The following is an 8,109-nucleotide window of genomic DNA, read 5'->3' as shown; positions in this document are numbered from 1 at the left end:
TCTGGGATGAGTCCCACTTTGCTTCTGTATCCCCCAATCCAACCAGGTTCCTCCTAGAGCCTGTCTTCTGTGGGTGCCCATCTCCCCCTGCCACCCCTCCTAGGGGCCTCCTTCCAACCTCAGAGCACCCACACACACATATCCGTGGTGGGCTGAGGGCCCTGGCCAGGCCTTCCTCCCCTCCCCCCTACCTGGCCCCCTGCTCAGTCCTGGAGCCATTTGGCTGATGGTCAGAACTGTCCGTCAAGGGGGCTCTGAGCCCCTGGGGACCCAGATGGGAGGAGGGAGGGGGAGAGGTCGGGGGTCAGGCCACGTCCCCTCAGCTTGTCTCTTTCCCCTCCCCCTTCCTAACAAAGGGAGCATCGGCCTGATACTGGCGGGATGGCCTGGTACTCAGGGAAGCGGGGAGGAGAGGGGCTGTGGGGATGGCCATGGGCAGAAGGCGGGGGTGGGGGCCGCCTACCCCTCCTCTGCCCTCCCCCTCGGGTCAAGGCTAAGGTGATTCCTCAACCTCTCGGAGGCTGGGCTGGGAGGAGAGGAGGATCTGGACAGACAAAGAACTGGAGCCCTGGGGAGTTGGGGGCTGGGGGGACGCACCTGGGACCCGGGCAGTCCTGGCTGAGGGAGGGGCAACAGGCACCCCTCTGGCCCTGCGCTCACCCTCTGGATGGCCCTGCCTCCCATCTGCACCAATCCCTACGGATCTCAGAGCCATACAGACCTTCCAGCTTGGGCAGGGTCGGATGGGGGTGGGGGGAAACTGAGGCCCAGAGAGGCGAGACAGCCTAGGCCCAGGGTTCTCAGCGCTGTCCCAGAGTCTCGCCCCTCACTTCTCTTCCTACTAAGGGAAGACATCTTCCTTTCCTGCCGTTCCCCACCCAGGTCAGGGGAGGTTTGGTGGGGGCAGATGGTAGAAGGTTCTATGGAGAGGGAAGAGGAGGCTGAGGAAAAAAAGCGGCTAAGCGTTCTCCTCTCTTAAGCCAGTGGGCAGGGGAGGAAGCCAGAAAAGATGTCTAAATGTGACCTCGAGCACTGGCCTGGCACAGCTGTGGGAAGAAACTTAACGTCCGTCGGAAAGGGCGGGAAACCAACATAGACAGGGTGCTCCTGAGTACCTGGCTCGAGGTGGCTGGGGAAGAGGCCTTCAGTTTTCCCCTTTGGGAAAATGTGGCCCATGGCCACAGGGAAGGAGGAGGATTCACACTCTGGTTGGTCACGATCCACCCATAACACTGCGTCAGGGCCTCCCATCCACAAAGCCCAACTGTGGGGCGCAAAGGGTAGCTGAGGCAATGAACAGCTGTGAGCCTCCATGCCCATAGGGATAAGGAGCCTCCAAAGAGACAGAAGGAAACAGGCAGATCTTCTGTACTTAAATTCTCCTATGAAGGCTGAGGTGGCTCTTGGCTGAGAGGGCCGCAGCCAAGAGGAAGAGGGGGAGGATAAGGCGGGCCTCTTTTGGAGGGGGTGGGATGGGCTCACACATGCCCCCACAGCCTGCCAAGAAGGCCCCAGATGGGCCAAGGACTACAGGGGTCCCGGCTGCCCTCCCCCAAACCTCCCCTCCCTTCTCTCCCTCTCTCTTTCTCGGCTGGCTATCGACCGGGGCTGTGACATGGTGGATCAATACGGCAGGGATATAAAGCCGGCTGGCTGGCTGCCTGCCTCTGCCTCTCTCTCTCTCCCTTGCTTGCCTTGCTTCCTTTTCCTGGAGCCGCACCCAGGTCCCCCACCATCATGTACCCCTTACCCAGGCCTCTGAGGGGCCAGGCACCCCCCACCACTCCCCTACAGCAGGAGAGCTTAGGGAGGCTGAGAGCTTGGACAGCCGGGAGAGGGGGTGAGTATGGGAGTGGGCAAGGAAGCAGATGGGGATGGGGGCCACAGTTTCAGGTAGGGGGCTGGGATAAATTGAGGGACAAGCCCCCTGGGAGAAAGCAGGCATCCCCTCAATTGGGAGCAGCTCAGGTAGATGGGGCCCTTTGAAGGTGTGTAACGGGCAGAGCTCTGGGAGGTGGGCAGGGGGCACCTGCGGGTCCAGAGAGACACTGTCCTGAGTCTGTGAGGCAGGGGAAAGTCTGGGGGGTGCTGGAGTAGCCTATGGTGAATGGACGCAAAGAACAGTGGGGCGACTCCTCAGGCCAGCCTGCGCCTACCCACAGAGCTGCCGGCTGCCCCGCCTTTGGGTCCCAGTGGGTAGAAGCTACCTTGGCCTCACCCCAGGGTCTGGCCTGCACATGTGTGGTGGGGGTGGGAGGCTTGTGTGGCTTCGGACAGGAGGTTCCAGCGAGAGGTCTGTGGTGTGCAAGCTGCCATGGACGCAGGGTGTGCATGTGTCCTCAGGCTCTGCTGGGAGACTCTGGGACTGCACATACCCGAGCGTCTTGGCCCTTGAGTCATGTCTGTGTGTGACCATGAGTTCATGGATGTGTCCCAGGAGCACTGGGTGGCTGTGTATGCACTTCCATGAGTGTTTCCTTGACCCTGGGTATCCCTATGTCTCTGTCTGTCCCTTGGGGATGTATCCCAGGAGCACCTCAGGGATCTGTCTCCTCTGTCCCCAGTTAATGGGGTAGCTGTGTGTTCCCAAGTGCTCTTGGAAGCCTGTGTGTGTTGGCGTGCGCGTGCCCCTGCCAGAGTGTGTCTGAGCACCGATGCTGCTATGCGCGAGCCTCCATGGGTCCCGTGTGGACCCATGCCTGTGCCTGTGGGCAGCTGTGTGTGCTTCAGGGATCTGCGCGGTGGTCTCTGTGTGTACTGGAAGCGCATTCTCCTCATGAGTGTCAGAGAGTCCATATGGTTTCTCTGTGTGTCTATGTGATGTTGTGTGTCCCTGTGTGCCGATGGTCGACTGTGTTTCCACAAGTGGGCTGGAGGCTCTGGGTGTGTCCCTGTGTGTGTCATGGTGACTCGGTGTACATGGCAGGGTGTGTGTGTGTAGAGGCTACAACTCTGAGTCTCTGAGTGGGGGAGGGTGGCGAGGCAGCAGGGGCTGCCACGGAGACACTGGCTAGCCTGTTTTATCACTACATCATCTCCAAATCCCAATGTCAGGGCCTGCCTGCCTTCTTTCCCTTCCCTGCCAGAGACCCCAGACCCCTGCCAGGATGGGCCCAGGCCCCCACCTCCCCGCACCTTGGGCAGGCTGTAGCTCTGCTCCTCAACACCCCTGCTTTGGTGGATGCCACCTCAACTCCACCAAGCGACCTCCGTCCCTCCCAACCCCCCCAGCGCCACCCGCTCCCCCCGCCCTCCCCCCACCACAAGTCCAGTCCAACCCAGACAAAAGCAATTACTCCAGAGGTAGGATGTGAGTGTGGGTGTTAGAAACAGGAAAAAAAGGGGGGGCAGGGAGGGGGAGCGAGAGAGACACACACAGAGGCAGGGATGGACAGCCAGAGACCCCGAGAGACGACAAGAGAAAGAGAATGGCAGAGTGAGAGACAGAGGGACACACAGAGAGATGCACAGAGAAGCAGAGACAGAAGATGAAAGAGACTAGAAGGGACACAGACACCAAAACCAGGAGGCAAAAGCAGAGAAAAAGAGCAGAGGAAGGGCAAAGGCAGAGAGCACGACAGAGAGACACAGAGACAGAGACTGGAGAGACAGAGAGAAACAGAGAAAGAGCACACAACAGAGCGGAAACCCAGTGATGGAGCCACACAGAGAGAAGACGCAGATAAAGAGAGAACGGGGGCCAGAGGCAGGGAGAACTAGAAAGGGGGCAATGCACAGAGAGGAACAGAAAGGCTGAGTGAGAGTGAGAGACAGAAAGGAGACCAGAGAGATAAAAGGCAGACGGCAGATAGTGGTGGAGGGGAGTTGGTAACGCACTAGAGACTCTGAGATGGCAAAGCTAGAGAGAAGCTGAAAGGGGACCATGTCCAAAGTGACCTCTCTCTCTCTCTCTCTCTCTCACTCTCTCTCACACACACACACACACACACACACACACACACACACATAACCCTTTCTCCCCATTCCCCAGGCCAGAAGTCAGGGATGCTCAAGCCTTTTCCATGTTCCTCTGAGTCCCTGTGAGCCAGGGTGGGGAGGGGACAGGATGAATGGACAGGGATGATCTCAGGTAGCTTCAGGGACCAGCCAGAGCCAACTGGGACCTGATCACAGGGGCAGAGAGAGCAGTACATTCCTCCTTACCACACACCACCACCTCACCCTCCACACACAGTCCACACACACCAGAGCCTTAGCCAATTTCCTCGTACTCTGCCAGGCATGGCCAGCCTGGGGGGTAGGGGCCAGGTGTGAGGTCCTTCCTTCCTGCCCCACAGTCCTGCCCACCTGCCTCAGCTGCAGCTGCCCCGAACTGTTTTTTTCTTTCTTATTGTCCCCTGCCTTCATCCCAGCTGCCTTCATCTTTCTCTGACGCACTCTCACTCACTCAGCTCGCAAGCACGCTCCCTCTCTTTCTCTCTGTTCCTTTCTGTCTCTGAGTCCCTCACTCTGCTTTCCTGCCTCTGACTTTTCTGCTGTTCCCTCTTCCTCTTTGCTCCTCTCCATTGTTCCATTCCCCTCTCTGTGTTTCTCTGTGCTTGCTCTCTGGGTCTTCCTCTCCCTCCACTCCCATCTGGTGTATTCTGGATTCCCCTTTCTTAGACAATCCCTCTGGCCCTCCTATCCACCTCATCCCCAAGAAAAGCAAGGTTGGGCACAGTGGTGGTCCTAGCCTGTAGTCCCAGCTACATGGGAGGCTGGGGCAGGAGGATTGCTTGAGAGTCTGAGAAACGCAAAGGTGGATCACTGTGTAAAGGACCTCAAGCTGTCCTGGAGTGCCAGGAGTGGGTAAATACTTCCTTTCTTGTTTTTCCCTCAATCACCTTTTTTCCTCCTCTCTTTCCTCCCCTGCCTCGCACCCATACCAGGCCCGATCTCTGGATCTCCCCAATCTCCAGATCTCAGTGTGGCTCTCTCTGGAGACAAAAGCTAAGACTCAGCCCACAGGCAACACTCAACACAGAGATCCAGCTCAGAGAAAAAGGAGGTGACCAGGGAGGAATGGCGAGGCCAAGACCTATAATGAAGACCGAGAAAAAGAAGAAAGATGATGCTGGGGCTGGAGCCAAACGGAGAGGAAGAGGAAAGGAAGGAAAGCCAGGAGCAGAGACCCGGTAGGGCAGCGTGAGCCCAACAACTGCAGGGTGGGGGTGGGGCACGCATCAAGATTTCTAACAAGCACAGCTGAAAACATCCAGGGCTGTTCTCTGAGGCCTTCTCTCTGCCTACCAGCCCTCACCAGTGCTTCGAAGAGCCCCGAGGAATGTCTCTCTATTTGAAGTCAGAGCCAAGTGCCTGCTCTTGGCACCTGGGGCTCCATGCTTACTAGGATGGTGGCTACTTGACCTTCATTTGCTGTGGGACTGTCAGGGATTCCAGGGACCCACTGGTCCCCGAACTAGCTCAGAGATGCAAGCCATTTTTACCTCCTATGCATCTACAATCCCCACCCCACGGCTGACAAATATTCCCAGTCCACAGCTGTCTCCACCCACCCAGTGACAGAGCACAGGCAGCCAAAAGGATCAAGCAATCTCTTGCCACCTCCCAGCACCCCAGAGTGGTAAACAGACCCTCACATCTGGACTCCACATCCAGCGAGTAGTGCCCCTGCCCACTACCCAGATCACACAGCTGCCATTTACAGACCACCCTATGGGTCCCACCCCACAGTCACAGCCCACCAGGATCCCAGAGCGGCCTCTACACTGAAGCTCTGTCCCAGTCCAGTCATCCTTCAAGCCACATCTGGAACAGCACACACCCTATTCCCCTAGCCAAAGCTCCCAGGGGTGCAATTCAGAAGGAGGCAGACTGGGCCTGGGGCATGCAGACAAGTCCCTGACGTCACCCCCTGGCTTCTTCGGCTTGTCTGCGGAACCTGAACTGCCCTTAAGGCCTGCGCCTCCGACCCCAGGGCAGCCCCCTGCCACACCTACACTCTTGGCCGTGGGAGAATGTCCTCATGTGCGGCTAAACATCCTCCTCATGCAGCCCTGAGTTCTGTTCCTTCCACATCACCTCACCAGCCCAGGATGAAAGCCGCTCACCTAGAGCGAAGCTTCTGCTTCCGAGGCATTCAGGACTCCCCTCGGGGTATGCCAGCACCCTGGGGCACATCCCTGCTGCTTATGTCTGAGTTACCTCTGTGGCCCTGGGACCACTCCACATTGAAGTCCGTTGTGTCTTTTTATGGAAGGATGGAAGGACAGAAGGGAAGGAGAGACAAAGTGGTACCACAGCCCTGCTCCTGCCCTGGCACTTGGAGGGCACCAGATGCCCAGGGGACTGTAGCTGGCTGTGAGGACTCTGAGGCCAGGTCAGCATCCACAGTCCCCAATAGTGAGTAGGAACCCAGTCAGTCCACACCCCTTCCCATCCACCCGAAACATAATTTAGCCCTCGGCTTCTCCTTACCTTTCAGGAGTTCTCTCCTTACCCCCAAAGACTTCCTGAGGACCCCCTAGGCCGACCAGTCTATCCCTCTCTCCCCTAACCCAGCATCCTGCAGTCCCCTGGTTCAAGTTGGTGGTGTCTGTGCCTGAGCCCCCACCAGCCTGAAAGCCCCTCAAAGGCCACATGGGTCTCCCGCCTCTCTGCATCTCCAGATGGTGGCACGAGGCCTAGTACACAAGGAATCCCAGAAAATGTTGGTTGAAGGAATAAATGGATGGATCTGCGTTGATGTGTCTGTTTGCTCACTTATTTATTCATTCAACTCACGCTTGCTGAGCACTTACACTGTGCCAGGGACTGAGTGTAGACAGATGTGTTAGACAAACAGAGAGGTTCTTTTGCCCAGTGGCTTCTGGGGGCAGACATTAAACATACAGAATATAATCAGATATGGTGATAGTGCTCAGGAGGGAAAAGGAGGCGTCATCCAGCCCAGGGGTCAGGAAAGGCCCTCAGAGTTGAGGAGCCTTAGATGGAGAGCTGAGGAGGTAGAGAAGTAAAGTCAACCCAGAGTGGAGAGAAGGCCCTGGCATGGGTGGGAAGAGATTTGGAGGAAGGGCCAGAAGGGAGAGGAGGAGGGGGAGTCACATGGGAGTGCGGGCAGCAGAGGCAACCATGACCCCAGGGCTGGGAGGGGATCTCTCGCTCATCCTGGAGCTCCAGCTCCCACACAGAGCATTGAGGGCCTCCAGACATGTTTGGGGCATCACTCACCTTCCAAGTGTGGCTATAAAGGAAAGACAGAGCAGGTGGGGGCAATGTTTATTGTAGTTGTTTCGTAACAAAACTATACACCTAAAAGAGTATGGCTTCCTTCAAAGATGTCTCCTCAGGAGGCTGAACTTTTTCTTGAACCATCTGATATTTTGGCAACAGCCTTCAAGGCCAGTTTACAAACTCCATCAGCAAAGCGTCTCTCTAGTGTATAATTGTCTCCAGTTTCTACTGAGAGACCAACAAGTGGCCCCAGTATTATCATTGCTAAATTCATCAGAGCTGCTGCTAAATCAGACTTCAGGTGGTGTCCGAAATCAAATTCACTCCCAAAGTACAAAAATTTGCCGCACTGTGGAGATACCAAAAACTAGGGTGGGTTTTGGTGAGGTAAAAGAATGAGAGCTTTAAGGTCAGGCAAACCCAGGTTCAAATTCTGACTCTACTGCTTACATGTTGGGTGGCCTTAGGCAAGTTGCCTTCACGCTCTGTGCCTCAGTTTCTTTCTCTTGTAACAGGTGCCAACGCCCACTTCACAGGGTTGCAGTGAGGATTAAAAGCAAAGTGCCCAAAACAGGCCCTCGCACAAAGGTGGCCCCTAATAAATATCAGTTTCCTCACTGGAATGTACTGGCCCTGTTACTAGTTACCAAATCAGTCACCCACATGTCCGTGAAATCATGGATATTTAATGAACACCTATTTGAAGACAAATAACTGAAATCATAGACCTAACTGTAACCTCTACCAACTGGAAACATAATTAAACCCCTCTGTTACTTCAGCCTAACTTTCAGACATTCCTCAAAGCCAGTCTCTAGCTCCCAAACTAATTCTGCAACCTGGAAACTCCTTGACTCTCTTTTCAAGGATGTGAGGATTCCTGGAAAAGCTGCAACTTCAGTTCCCTGGAGAAAG

General features: G+C 56.0%; 1 long non-coding RNA gene across 1 annotated transcript; it reads left to right on the top strand.

Moving 5' to 3' along the window:
- The first annotated feature begins 1,702 nt into the window (after nt 1-1,702).
- Nucleotides 1,703-6,700, top strand: LOC105541764. Its single transcript, XR_001006379.1, has 2 exons — nt 1,703-1,840; nt 4,890-6,700. It is a non-coding gene; the product is annotated as an uncharacterized LOC105541764 (long non-coding RNA).
- The last annotated feature ends 1,409 nt before the right edge of the window (nt 6,701-8,109 follow it).

The sequence above is a fragment of the Mandrillus leucophaeus genome, unplaced genomic scaffold (assembly GCF_000951045.1).
Source record: "Mandrillus leucophaeus isolate KB7577 unplaced genomic scaffold, Mleu.le_1.0 Scaffold106, whole genome shotgun sequence".
NCBI lineage: Eukaryota > Metazoa > Chordata > Mammalia > Primates > Cercopithecidae > Mandrillus > Mandrillus leucophaeus.
Note: the sequence above shows the minus strand (reverse complement) of the source record. Positions and strands in the feature narration are given on the sequence as shown.